General features: G+C 36.6%; 2 long non-coding RNA genes across 2 annotated transcripts; both read right to left on the reverse strand.

Annotated features, from left to right (window-relative positions):
- Window positions 1–6,328: 6,328 nt before the first annotated feature.
- Window positions 6,329–7,657, reverse strand: LOC120441382. The gene is made up of 4 exons (XR_005614035.1): window positions 7,558–7,657; window positions 7,312–7,399; window positions 6,961–7,116; window positions 6,329–6,494 (listed from the first exon to the last, which is right to left on the reverse strand). It is a non-coding gene; the product is annotated as an uncharacterized LOC120441382 (long non-coding RNA).
- A 20-nt stretch (window positions 7,658–7,677) lies between these two features.
- Window positions 7,678–10,833, reverse strand: LOC120441383. The gene is made up of 3 exons (XR_005614036.1): window positions 10,690–10,833; window positions 7,885–8,080; window positions 7,678–7,715 (listed from the first exon to the last, which is right to left on the reverse strand). It is a non-coding gene; the product is annotated as an uncharacterized LOC120441383 (long non-coding RNA).
- Between the last annotated feature and the right edge of the window lie 589 nt (window positions 10,834–11,422).

Consider the following 11,422-nt stretch of genomic DNA (forward strand, 5'->3'; position numbering starts at 1 on the left):
TCTCCATGTGTTCCCACTTCCCTCATTATCCTCCTGTGTGTATTTAGTCCGTGTGCTTTCAGTCATTCCTTGTCAGGTCGTCTGCTCATCCACGTCACAACTTCAGGTTGCCATGTCAGTTCACCATGTTTAAGGTTTTTTTCATGTTTAGTTTTAGTTCACCCAGTTTAGGTTATTGTTTAGTTTCACCTATGCCCTTTGTTTGTACCTGGTTTCCTAGCCTCAATAAACGGCTTGTTTTTTGTTAAATCCACGTCACGTTCAGTTTTTGGTCTGCGTTTGAGTCCTCTCTTGCAAACACATACAGTCTGCCTCAGCCAGACTGTGACACAGCCATTTAAAAAAAACAAAAAAAAAAACCCTTCCCCTTGTTTTGTTTTTTTCCAGCTGATACAGTGGCAGATTGATTCATATTTGGCCAGTCAGGTAGCTTCTGGTTAGATGGAAGAAACACATACTCAAAATCCCCCCTTGGTTTTGATGCACTTATAGCTCCATGACACATCCTAGAATTTATCAACAGAACATATTTTATTGCATAGTTTCGTTGCAGATGTTCTTATCTGCAGCAAGACAGATAAGATCTGTGAGATAAACTTGTTAAATATAAGCTTTTTAATGATTTTCAAAATTTCAACACTTGCTTGATGATTATTGACAAGCATAAATAGTAACATGTAACTATATTTAAATGTCGCACAAACATATCGCATATAATGCAAATGTAATTTTATTTTGTAAGTTTGGTGTTGGTTGAGAGAGAGGGACAAGGATATGGTCTCTAAAATGTAGTATGTATTGCACGGAAGCAGGCAAACACATTCATAGATGTCCCTCATTTTCATATTATTGACATTTATTATTGCAACAATTATTTGCTTTGTATTGCAGTATTAGTAGTATGCAGTATGCAGTATGTAGTATAGACATCACATTTTGGGTTGTCTAGACCAAAATACTCAATTTTGCTCTACAAGGGCCTGATATCCACTTACGAGGACATTATGCTGCCACTGTTCTATTGAAATTTAAAGCAAATGTCCTCGTATGTGGACATAATGTGGAAACATGTGGAAACAATAATCAAGTTTAAAAAAAATAAAAAATAACGTAATTCCTTGTTTTTACATTCATCAGGTCCCAATCAGCCCAAATAGCAAAGACAAATTAAAAATGATAGAGTTCGGGTCTTAGGAGGATACTGCATATATCATTTTCTTTAGATTTAAAGAAAATGTACTACATACCTTACCATAAATACAGAAACACACCTCAAACAAAAAGCCACTCAGATGAAAAATTACAATTAAAAATTCTGAATAATGAATGATTTAAAATTATTGATCCTTTTTATCTGGTTAGTTCCTAGACCAAAGTTTTGGCAGCGAGCCTTTTGACCAGCAGGGTTACCAGCATGCTGGCAAGGATCAAAGTGCCTAGCAGGGCCAGCAGAGGTGTCAGCTGGCCTAAAGCACTGCTCAGTTGCATCACTGGGTAAACTTTATGTCATCTATAATAATATAAGTTTGAAGGCATAAGAGCTTCAATGTACTTCTGCTACCTGGCCTTGAAACAAGTAGTCCAAGTGAGATGGATGCAATATCATGCATCCATGCCATGATACCATGATAGATTTCTTGTTCAAACAGTTTATTCACTTATTAGAGAAGTAGCTTGGGAACTCAGTAAGTAGGAACAAAAATAGTTTAAGGACATTTTCTCAAACAAAGAGGATTTCATCATCTGCAGTTGATAATACAGGCTAAGTAAAAGAGCTGCTACATCAAAAAGAAATCAGCAGATCCAGAAGGTATGATACTGACTCTTTTCATCTATAGAGGTAGAGGTACACTTCATGTACTCATTAGCATAAAGTTCAAAAGCCTGCATTATGGTGCTTGGTGCACACTTGTTTATTGGGCATCTTTTATTGAGAGTGGTTATACCACTGTTGTTGTATAATTAGGTTTAAGAGTCTTTCATATGTTTGACATCTAGCTAAAAATGGTTAAAAGAAATGTTAATGAAATAAGTAAGATTACAAATCTGGATGAAATGTTTTGGAAAACTCAGGAATGTACCAAATAACTCACATTTTAAACACAGTTTGAGGAATAAGTGCTGCCAGATATTTATGAAGCACAGAGTAATACACACAACCAGAAAGGACTGTGGGTGTTTTGGGGCAAAGAAAATCCACTTATTGTTACAATTCTACAGAACCACATCATTAAGATATTATATCATGTGCACTGGCTATCAGAAACATGTATCAAGAATCCCTGGACCAGTGTTTATCAGTAGAGGAGCTGTTAACACAACATATTGTTTAATTTGAATGTAAGATGTGGATTAGGTTTTCAGGGTTTTTAAATTGAACACAAGGCTCGCTGATGTTTGAACCAATTTTCCACCATAAACAACTCTTCCTTGAGATATTTTTTAGATTGGACTGTATCGCTTTTTTACTTTTGTTGCTCAATGTGAGCTCCCACGTAGCAAGCACACACTCAGAAATTAAAGTACAGAAATGTACCTATAGGGGTACAACTGGGTGGTACCCTCTAAGGTACCGTTCTGTACCCCTAAACTGTGGGTACTGATTTGTACCCTTGTAATTTGTACCTTTACACGTCAAACCTGTACTTTAAAGGGCAAAGTTGTACCCTTAAAAAGAACCCTAAAAGGAGTACAAAATGTCTTTCTAAAGGTTCAGTATCTACACACAGATTTCCTATATTTTTCCTCTCAAGATTTGAAAAATTGAAGATACAAAGTCAAAATATACTTGTCACATTTATTACCTTCTTAAATACATTACTTAACTGTTACATACAAACTGTTATCAACAGAGTATGTGTCATAAGCTGCAACATCAATTTCCTGTCCAGGTTTTAGCAACGTCCATTCACTATCAACTCTAACACTGTATGAATGAAAATGGTTGTCATATAACAGAGGAATGAGAATTTTTCCACAAAAGATCCACATTGTGTCAATATTAAATATGTACTTAATTTGCCAGAACAGAGGAATCTTCTCTGAATGCAGTACATCAATGACAAACACATCTCTTACATAGTATTTGACACTGTTCACAATTACTTCTGACACACGCTGGAAAGCTTTCTTAGCACTATCAACTTCAGAAAAGCCACAATAGACTGTCAGTGCTTGTTGCAGTTCCAGTGGTAATGACAAAATGGTGTAGTCACACTTTTCCAAAAACATTTTCAAATTCACCAAGTAAACTTTTGTTAGAAAACTCCCAGCACTGTCTGAACTGATGTCTGTTGCTCAAAGTTGTAGCAATGTTCATAAAATTTCTACAATTGCGGGACAACGTTTTGAAATACTGGTGCTTACTTTCAAATCTCATACACCATAACAAACGTGAGGGCCGAACATTTCAATCAGTCTTGCATAGTGGATTAAATAATGACACTTTGGTGTAATTACATCCCCAAATACACTTTTCAGTTTTGTGAGAAACTCATGGACAAGCAACTTCAACAATAAAATATTCTCTTTTCGCACTTTTTTAGCCATTACAATCTCTGTTATTTCACGACATAGAAGAAAAACATGCCAATATTTACAATTAGGTGGCACACGGTCTGCCATCAGAAATGGCAGCAATCTGAACAGGCACCACTTTTGAGATGCTGATCCAACAATACCAACACTCTGAAGTCTCTCTGATAACTGTACTGGTTTGTTTGTTTTGTCATTCTGACCAATGGGCATTTTTGCAATTCTTCATTGATCTCTCTAATTGTAATATGCTTCTCAGTGTGGGCTTTACAAATCACTAGTTTCATAACTAGAGGAACTACACCTTCCAACAGATCATGCATTACATCAGGTGGTAAAGCTTGCGTAACACTGAAATAACTCAGTCTGTCAAAAGGACATGAACTATTTACACCATATATTGTTTTATCATCCGAAATTCTTGGATTCATGCAAGATGATACTGGTGAACCTCTGATGTTCTTAAAACAAAGCTTTCTTCCTCAAAGGATTGTTTCATATCTTCATAAGAAGCCATGCAATACCGACAAATTCTACCAGTGTTAAATGACATAGAAAACCACCAATCATGTGAGCTGATAAATTATCACAAGATAAAGTTGCAAGAGCAGCATGAATAGTGTGTTCAGTTTTATCAATGGTAAAAGTAAAGCCATCAGTGGAAAGTTTTTCCAAATCATCAAGCAAAGGTTTAAGGATAACATGCCAACCACACCGCTTAACGAAAGAATAGCGTACCAATAACGCTAGATGAATGTGTCTCTGCTGAGAAGTGTACCTTTTGTCCAAATTGCCTACAGTGTAATAAAATGCACTAAGTTTGTGTTTGGATCGTTTAGATCCTAGGGGATTAAGTACTTCAAATTCATCCTCATAAAAATGGAGTCGCAGTGCATTTGGGTTATCCTTGAAGAATTGATGATGTCTGAAGATTTCTCCATCAGAGTAATCTGTTAGAAATTCATCAGTTTCCGAATTGCCACTTGAAAAAATGTGATCTTGTATATCTTCATGAGAAAGATAATTTTTTAGCACCTTATCAACAGGCACATATGAATACGAGCCAACTGTATGACCCACAGAGTCTCTTAATTTGCAATGAACAGGCTCTGTCATGTTGAGCTTTGATTTGCAATGTTCTTTGACCAAATAAGGAGATCGAATAGCTGTTGAAGCCTTCTCAAAAATTCATTTGAATGCAGGACATTTTTAAGCTCTGGACACAAAGACACGTCAAGACCCATTTTCTCTAAATGATATGCTATAAAAGCATCGTAGTTCTCCTTGAAAAAACACATCAGAAAATTTACGTCTTCCACAATTTCTTCCTGAACAGAGACTGGTAAAGAATTTTTCTCTCTGCACTTAAGAATGAACTTGAAAAGATTGTCTCTGAAATTTATCAAAAATTCATCCCAGGATGGAGGGGTTTCAATATTTTCAGTTATGTCATTTGCAAATTCATTTGGGTGTGGACTGACTACCTCCTGCTCATTTTCATCTAAGTCTTTATGGGGACACAACACCTGTTCTCTGTGTTTCCTATACACATGTCGTCTGAAAGATTCATATTTTTTTTGAAGGAAGAACAGCAGTCACTGAGTCCACAAGTTATATCAAAATTGGCGTCATGGGAATGAATAAGTCCTATGTGCTGAATAAGCTTTGTCAAACTAAAGGTTCTTCTGCCACATTTGGAGCACTGATATGGCTGAGGCATGGTGGTCAATACAGAAGATTTATTTGTCTGGTGACTGTGATTGGCAGAGGCCGGTCCTCACCCTCATCTATTTTCACAATGTACTTTTGGAGAAAAATCAGGGTGTTCTTCAGATGTTTTGGGTAAGCAAGGTTGAAGACAAAATACAAGCAGAAAGAAGAGATGATTCCTTCAAAAATACACGAGGTTCTGCACACTTCACTGCCATCCAACTTCACAATGTTTGAGCGCTTCTGGAGAACACTGGTTTCCAGTCTTCATGAAGTAGCTGAACAGTTGGATAGGGGTTTTAGGATGAACCTTTGAAGTCAAAAGAGAAGGTAGAGGAAAGCAATATCTTAGTCTCTTAACAAAAGATACATTTGTTTTCCTTTTATATAGACTAAATATTTTAATACACACACCTCTCCAAGTATGACAAAGAGATCCAGTTTCTCCTTGAAGACGTATGGCAGGAAAGTGCAGCCCTTGTGTCAAGATCTGCAAAAAAAAAAAAAAAAAAAAACACAAGATCACCCATGCATTTTATCTGGCATTTCTGGTTACCTATAAAATTATATAAAATGGAAGCCTTGAAGTTAAAAAAAAAAAAGCAAATACCTGGTAGGTCATCAGTGAGAGCCTCTCTCTTGCATCAAGGTAGAGCTGGTACAGTGGGGTTTTCCCTCGTGTAAGGTCAATCACCTTTGCTGCAACACATGAGAGCCCTTCACGAAATCGCTGGCTTACATTACCCGTTGTTGGTTGGATCCACCTGAGTTCGTTGCACAGCTACAAGTAAAAAATTCATTTTCAGTACAAAATAACAGTGTATGAAAATGAAATAATCTAAAGTTGATATTAATTATGTATGGTGCTGCATAATTATTTTTTTATAGAATTTAACAACAATACTGTAAGAAGTTACATGAACATACAAAAAAAGGAAAGAGGGACAGATGAAGAAAGCAAGGTCAAGGGCAAATAAAATTTACTACTATAAACATGTTAAATGTGACAGCTATTTCCAAGTTCAATTCAGCTTTCTGACTTACACCAGTAGGCATCCCTAAGAAGGGTACTTCTTCAACACATCCTCCACAAGCATACCATCTGCAATTTCTTTTTGCCGCCAAGCAAACGTTTGCTGCATACGGTTATGAACCACCATGGTATCTGGTTGCATCTTCTGATATTGGCACTGTAAGACCTTTAAGTGGGCGTCTATGGATAATAAATCCTCTCCTTGGACGCATGGTCCCTTGAAAGAAAGCAAGAGTGAGAAGAGAAAGTCAAAACAGATTAGAAACCCAACATAAGACTAAATATACAATTAGAGCTGACACGATCTGTGCATCACAAAGAACTCGTATCGGTTAAAGTTAACCGATACCATGAACCAATATTTAAAATATGGAAACTCTGAAATAATTTCACATAAAATCTTAATTGTTAACTTGAAATTTTAGTTTTGGAGTCATATTTAAAATGTTTTTTGTTTTTTGTTTTTTAAATCTAGTTCACCCTCTTTTAGCGCCTTCCAATTAATAATTTTTTGTGAGGTAGAAGTATTAGCACTGGTACTTTGTATTAGCAAGTGCTCTAATCCAAGTATTGGTATTGTTTCGGTTTGAAAAAAGGGGTACAGTTGCATCCCTAATCCTTAGTTTTAGATGTAATAACAGATGCAAGAACATTTTATAGCTCAAGATGTCCCTCACACCAACCTGACAAACATTTCTCTGACTTGTTCGTTGACATTTATTAGGCTGCCCTCTCCTCGTAGAACCAAACTTCTCCTTACAATGCCTCACTGCCTCACTGTCGACTAGTGGTGCCCGCTCTGATTTGAATTTACGTCTCAAAGACATATGCCATGTGTGCTTGTTGAACAGAAACATAAGTTACTGTAAAAACAATCTACACAAAATACACCCAACAAAGAATCAGTAAACATACTTCATACAAACCTACTGAGAGGCTACAGATTGTCTTACTAACAAAACAAGATCGAAAAAAGCTTCACTTTTACTTTGTAATCTTGAAGGAACCTTATGCAAATTTTAAATTTAACTTACATAACCATTTCCCTCACAATCCTTGAGGAAAGGATACTTCATTACCAGCGTCTTCACAGCTTACACATATTCAGAATTTGTGGGATACCTGTAATATCAGAAGAAACATAAGTGTTAGAGCAACTGCTGACAAACAAACTTTATCAAGTGTCAGTTATTGTTTCTTAGTAATGTAGCGCTTATTTTCAATATGACAGATTCAGCTTTTTCTAAAGCAACAAGCTAACATTACCCTGATTAACTTACATAGTATACTGTGCCACAGCTTCATATAGAACTCTGATTATTGTGTGTCTGTCCCTTGGATTTTTATGGCACGGTTCTTTGTTGTCCAGTTTTAGTTGCAGATTTTGGGAAATCTTGGAATTTCAAAAGAGGCTGGCAGTCTCAAAGTATTTTCATTGCTGTGAAAACAGTTAAGTGTTTGTTTTTATTGCATGAATTGAAGTATAAAACACTACAGTAACAATACATATGGTAGAAACAATGATCATATTAACTAAATCCTAAAAGTGCATAACGGCCAACATGTATGCTTCAGACATACTAACTTCATTATAAATAAGAAAATACCTTATTGAAGTTGATTAAGTAGATGGTTGCCAGTCTTCTGGAGAGACAGTCTGTAGAGTCAGCGTCACTGAAGATTCCTTCATCCTTGACACAAATTGGTTGAATTTAACCTGCTTTTTGAAGGATCCTTGGAAAAGGTATGCAACCATAGTCTCAGTAAGACCGCAGTCAACTGTGTCACCATCAACCTCATTGTCTGCAAGATAAATGGTAGTACAAACTCTAAATTCCATCTAAGGATATTTATCACCACATTTTTACATGGGTAAAACCGTATATCACACACATTAAAACCTTTTGTACAACTTCTTTCAGTTCAAAGAAATATTCATTAAAAAAATCAGTAAATTAAATAAAATAAACCAAATTTTTAGAGTGAATCCTCTCGATATGCAAAGTTTTCATTTTTAAATTTAGATGTTTGTTTGGGACTACTGGACACAGGAGAGCAGAGTCTGAGCATGCTTTTGTGCCCTTTCAAGTTTGGAAGAAAAAAAAGACTAGAATGCTGTAATTTGTTAATATTCACTACTAAGGTGACTCCTTTCTCCAGATTTCCGACAGTTTCTGCCGTCTGTTCTTTCAGACCGATTACTTATAGCGATAACACCCACAGGACTGTATTACAAGCTCAGATTACACGCTGAAAAAGTTCCCACATTGCTTAAAACGCGACTATCAAACCCCAGCTGCCACCCTTGTTATACCCTTGTTATATTTTAAACAAGTGCGGCGTCAAGATATTTCCTTTAAACGTTATATTCAGCCGCCCATGTGTGTTGATGGCCTTGGAATGGATGTAAAAACGTGATTTTATTAAACCATTAATACACTAACGGTAAACTGCATTCAGCTACAGTGTTGCCAACTTAGCGACTTTGTCGCTATATTTAGCGAGTTTTCAGACCCCCTAGCGACTTTTTTTCTATAAAAAGTCGCTAAAAAAAGACGTGAAAGTGCATATCGCTTTTACTCTCAACAAGCAGCGGGTGCTGTAACGCAGTCAGTTCTTCTTTTACTCTTTTACTCTTATGCTGTTTTGTGGATCACAAGGTTTAAAACTACTTATAAACACACACACACAAAGTAACGCCACCAGAGTGCCTATTTCGGGTCACTTTTGCCGGTCCAAGCCCGGGTGAAGGAGCAAGGTTGGAATTGTGACAAAAAAAACAATAATTGCTAAAAGAAATTTAATTTGTAGTTCTAAATAAACTCTAAATGCACTTAGGACGTTTTTTACTCACTTTATGTCTCTTCCGCGATGTTATTTCTCTCTCCAACAACAATTACATTAGCGTGACCAATTATGCAAATTAGGTGATGACGTCATTTAGCGACTTCTAGCGACTTTTAGGACAGCCAATAGCGATTTTCCTTACTGAGGAGTTGGCAACACTGTTCAGCTCAGTGTTGCCAACTTAGCGACTTTGTCGCTATATTTAGCGAGTTTTCAGACCCCCTAGCGACTTTTTTCTATAAAAGTCGCTAAAAAGACGTGAAAGTGCATATCGCTTTTACTCTCAACAAGCAGCGGGTGCTGTAACGCAGTCAGTTCTTCTTTTACTCTTTTACTCTTATGCTGTTTTGTGGATCACAAGGTTTAAAACTACTTATAAACACACACACACAAAGTAACGCCACCAGAGTGCCTATTTCGGTCACTTTTGCGGTCCAAGCCCGGGTGAAGGAGCAAGGTTGGAATTGTGACATTAAAAAACAATAATTGCTAAAAGAAAATTAATTTGTAGTTCTAAATAAACTCTAAATGCACTTAGGACGTTTTTACTCACTTTATGTCTCTTCCGCGATGTTATTTCTCTCTCAACAACAATTACATTAGCGTGACCAATTATGCAAATTAGGTGATGACGTCATTTAGCGACTTCTAGCGACTTTTAGGACAGCCAATAGCGATTTTCCTTTCTGAGGAGTTGGCAACACTGGTTCAGCTCAGTGTTGCCAACTTAGCGACTTTGTCGCTATATTTAGCGAGTTTTCAGACCCCCTAGCGACTTTTTTTCTATAAAAAGTCGCTAAAAAAAGACGTGAAAGTGCATATCGCTTTTACTCTCAACAAGCAGCGGGTGCTGTAACGCAGTCAGTTCTTCTTTTACTCTTTTACTCTTATGCTGTTTTGTGGATCACAAGGTTTAAAACTACTTATAAACACACACACACAAAGTAACGCCACCAGAGTGCCTATTTCGGTCACTTTTGCCGGTCCAAGCCCGGTGAAGGAGCAAGGTTGGAATTGTGACATTAAAAAACAATAATTGCTAAAAGAAAATTAATTTGTAGTTCTAAATAAACTCTAAATGCATTTAGGACGTTTTTTACTCACTTTATGTCTCTTCCACGATGTTATTTCTCTCTCCAACAACATAGGTTACAATTATATTAGCATGACCAATTATGCAAATTAGGTGATGACGTCATTTAGCGACTTCTAGCGACTTTTAGGACAACCAATAGCGATTTTCCTTACTGAGGAGTTGGCAACACTGGTTCAGCTACCAGGGAATCAAATTTCGTGCCGTTCCGCTGCGCAGGGGTTACCGAACCCATAGACTGTGGCAGAACCACATATATAAGTTCAAACTTATACAAATACTATGTGTACACATTTTTCATTTTTCAGAACTGTGACCTCAACTTTACACATGAAACGTTTGTAAAACGTTTGTAAAAAGACATAATTTGAGCTAAGAGAGTGCCGAAACTAGCTAAATTGCTAATATAATTAAAGCTAGGCTAAACCAATAATTAGTAATTACTCTACGTTTTTCTTTAAATAAAACTTACCTCTGAAACGCTGAGCTTCAGCTTCGGTGACATCTAAGCCCCACTCTTGTATTTTTGTTAAGAGTTCCTCGGTTGAAAGTGAACAGAGCACACCAGGACTTGCAAGTTCGTAATCCATCTCCGTCTGTTGATAAAACAAAATGGCACCTGTGATCTTGTTCTATATAAATACAATTGAACTGAATTAAATTACAAACTCTAAGTCTTGTAAAATTTAAATTTCTATTTTAAAGTCTTAGAAATGTAAAGTATTTTATCAGGTGATACATGGTGGATTTTCCCTTCTCTTAAACATGATGATGTTTTCAGTGTCTTTTTAAGCTTATTTGAAGTGATTATTTGTAGTTTTCAAATTTTTCACAGCCTTTTCTGTCATTTTAAAAGAGCACACAGAGTTGCAGGTTTTATTTTAGAGCTGAATAAAGAGACAAACTCTTATTGCATACATATAAGTCTTGCATGAAGGGGGACAGTGGCTGCATACTAACTTTTAATCTTCTTTTGTTTTGTTGTAAAGAACTTCAGGGTCTCCACCAGGATGGGTGAGCCCATTCACACAAACACTTTTTTGTCTGGGTTTAGGATCTTGCCCATGCATGGCTGGCATGCATACTGGAGCAGCCAGGGATTGAACCATGCATCTGCTCTACCTCCTGAACTATAGCCATCCTGTGGTTGCATATGTTTTGTTAGTTTTTATAAGGAAACAATTAAAAGCTGGCATACTAAACCT

Source organism: Oreochromis aureus, linkage group 8 (genome assembly GCF_013358895.1).
Source record: "Oreochromis aureus strain Israel breed Guangdong linkage group 8, ZZ_aureus, whole genome shotgun sequence".
Taxonomy (NCBI): domain Eukaryota; kingdom Metazoa; phylum Chordata; class Actinopteri; order Cichliformes; family Cichlidae; genus Oreochromis; species Oreochromis aureus.